Source organism: Arachis duranensis, chromosome 7, assembly GCF_000817695.3.
Source record: "Arachis duranensis cultivar V14167 chromosome 7, aradu.V14167.gnm2.J7QH, whole genome shotgun sequence".
NCBI classification, from domain to species: domain Eukaryota; kingdom Viridiplantae; phylum Streptophyta; class Magnoliopsida; order Fabales; family Fabaceae; genus Arachis; species Arachis duranensis.
Window position 1 is genome coordinate 50,923,077 of NC_029778.3, and position 3,356 is coordinate 50,926,432.

Genomic DNA, 3,356 nt, shown 5'->3' on the forward strand with positions numbered 1-3,356 from the left:
CAATCCAAACAAAACCTAATATTTTGAAAACATTTGTTAGCTAAGCTAAACCCAAACGTAAATAATTGTTAAACAATCCATTTACCTAAAAGAACTAATCGAATATATATAAACGATATCATTGAAATAAGTTTACATTATTTTTCCGAACACACCATCGGGCATTGGCTCCCATAATATCTTGTTGAAGTTTCAAATTGGGTATATATAGAGATGAAATGTGATCCAAGGTGGTTTGATTTGGCAATGTTGTGGCAAAGCTCCTCAGATTCCTTGATCAGAACACAAAGCTGAAAACTGGTCCCACATAAGACAAAGGGTACCAGCATTTCAGTGCTATGCTTGTAACCTTGTGGGTGACCTGCAGTGCTAAGTGAGCATCAAAGCAGGTGTTGTAGGGGGCCCCTTTAAATGTTGCAGTCTTATTGGAAAATTTTATGCTATCATGAAAAAATGTATAAATAGTTGTGGATAGGGAATGAAAAAAAAAAAGAAAAAAGAAAAAGAAAAGAACAGTCCATTCAACAAATACATGCAGGGATTATCTGTCAAGGGGATTAAAACGAAAATTCATCAAATACCTTTGAGAATGAGACAATCACCCTCCCCCCAATAGAGCTATTATTAGTTTTGGTAATGAGATTTAGGCAATATTATCATTGAAATATAATAGATAATACATAAATAATTTTATGATTTTAAATTNTTATATTTTAATTTTATTTTAAATTTTTTTTAATGGATAAGAATAAATAAATTTTTTATCTTTTAAATTAAATTATATTATATTATTTTATGTTATTTTAATTATTTTGTGTTTCTTTTATAATTTTTTAAAGATTTTATCAGTTAATATTCACATCTTTCGTCCATCTCTAGAAAAACCAATAAATAAAATTTGTGATGAAAATAGAAAAAAGAAAAAACAGAAAATATATTTTTTTTATTTGAAAACGGGTTCGGAAAGGGAGAGGTACCCGCCACCGTAGAGTCCCATCGCTTGTGGAAGGGCTCATTGAACACTTGTTTGGACATAAAAAGCGGATCCACTTTATTGACCCATATTGAATTAGTGTATTGACACTTCTTCCACACACTGTTTAACTTGGCAGCTTCTCCCATGAAGATACTAAAAATATCTTCTCATGATGATTCTTGTTTAAAAAGTATAACTTATTTATTTTGCAACACTTTAAATAAAGGTAACACTTTTACTTCAAATAAAATCAAACCCTACAATCTATCATTCAATGGTCAAAATGATATATCTTCACATGATGACAATCATTAAATCTTCATTGGAGTAGCCACCATTTAACTTTTCCTTCATAAAAACTATAAAAATTTCCTCTTCATAACACCCAAACAAACTCTAATTTTTCTAATATGATCACGTATTACATATATCCAACCATGTAATATATTATATGTTTAATTATTCTATTGGTCTCTATAATTTTAATAAATTTGTAATTAGGTTTTCATGCTTTTTATTTTTCAATTAAGTCTCTATTCCAAAAATTACCTGAAACGGTAATTTAGACTTAAACGTGAGGTCCAGACTCCTTTTGAAGTAGCGTTCGACTTGTGCTGGTGCTGAAGTATTGCCATCCGAGTTCCTCGTGAGGAGTTATGGGTAGTACCTGCAAGAGACTCAGATGCTTAAGTTAGCAAATGCTTTAGGTAGGTTTTTAGTAGATTGGGTTCTGAATATACCTGAGGTTCTATTAGTGTATTTATAGTTGAAAGATAACCACCTTTAAAGTAGTTTTACCTTTAATATTAGATGACTGTTTCCTTTATCTTGAGAATTTGTTGAGATTTTCCTTCTAGATAGAATGGAGAGATGGTAAGAAATATTCCAAGAGGTAGTTACTTATTCAGATAAGTAGGGTTGAAAAACTCTTGTAGTGTTCGACATCTATGAGATTGGGTAAGCAAAGGAAGCCACCTTTTTGGATAGGCTTTAATTCTTATTGGGTTTGACTTTATATTTTTGACCCAGGTATGAACAGTGTCCCTACTTAAGTTCAACATTTTATGAGGTCGGGCTTAAGCATTAATAAATCTGTTACTTTATGTCAGATAGGCCGTCCTTTTGAGATAGGTCAGGTTCTCGACGTGTTTTGAAAACGTTACGCTTTTTGTAACGGTCGCGCACGCTCTTTTTTCAGTTCCCTTAGTAATTGCGCACGTCATTAATGAGGGGTATAAAATGACACTGTTGCCTCCGATGTATTATAAATACCTCAATTTTCTTTCTTTCTTCCTTTTTCGCTTCTGGAACGTTCACTCCCTTTCCTTCTTTCCTTCACTTCCTTGCACTTCGTTCTAGCATTCAAGGTTTCTCCATCTTGAAATATTTAGAGGATTTTGTTTGCGCTTTGGGAGAGGACCCCTTCGTGTTTTTGCAGTTCAACGTGCCCTTTGGTTTTTGTGCTTCTTCAAGGTTGATACTTTTTATCTTTCTTTTCTTATTTTTCTATATTTTGGGTTGCATCCATGTGTGAATTAATGGTAGTTTTTGCTTGTGGTTACTACTTTAACTTTGGGGCTTTGCGTTCTTAGAAATCTAATTTTGGCTATTGAAAAGGTTGGTTTTACTTTTTTGCTTCGCTATCTGATTTTTTTTTTCTTTTCTTTACTATGATTCTGAACGTTCGTGAGATTTTACATTGCCCCCAAATGATGCCACTTCTATATGGGAGGTGGACTCATTTTGAATGTGTTTGAAGGTATAGTGTAACTATTTGTGATCTGGGAGGGTTTCGTGATGCTGACCCGACTTGTTTTGCGTATGTGGATTCTTACATTGCTTATTTTCTTATGCTTAAGATGTTGGTAACGATCTTTTAAATTGACCCGACCTTCTGATTACCTGACTTGTTTTGTCCAATTTGTAGTGATGGATTTTTGTTTTTGTTGTGTTGTAGGTATAGCTTATATGTCTCGTTCAGTAGTTCACAACATGTCGTCTAAGGTACCGTCTGACTTGTGAAATGGGTAGATTTAACTGTCCTTACTCCTGTCCCTGTAATTGATAATGAATATGCTGAAGCCTTTTGTAGACATTATAGGTTATATTTGAGTCAAGAGGATGAGAGGAACTATAAGATTGTTGTCGCTGACCCTGAGGAGAGGGTTTGTTTTTCCCGACTTGATAGGTCGGAACGACATTTCATATATGTCTATGATTATTTTTCCACGAAGTTAGGAGTTACCTTTCCTTTTTCAGAGTTTGAGTCCGAGGTCCTTAAATTCTTCAACATTGCCCCTACCTAATTGCATCCCAATTCTTGGGGCTTCTTAAAAATATACCAATTTCTTTGTTGGAAATTAGGTGTCTGACCTTCCCT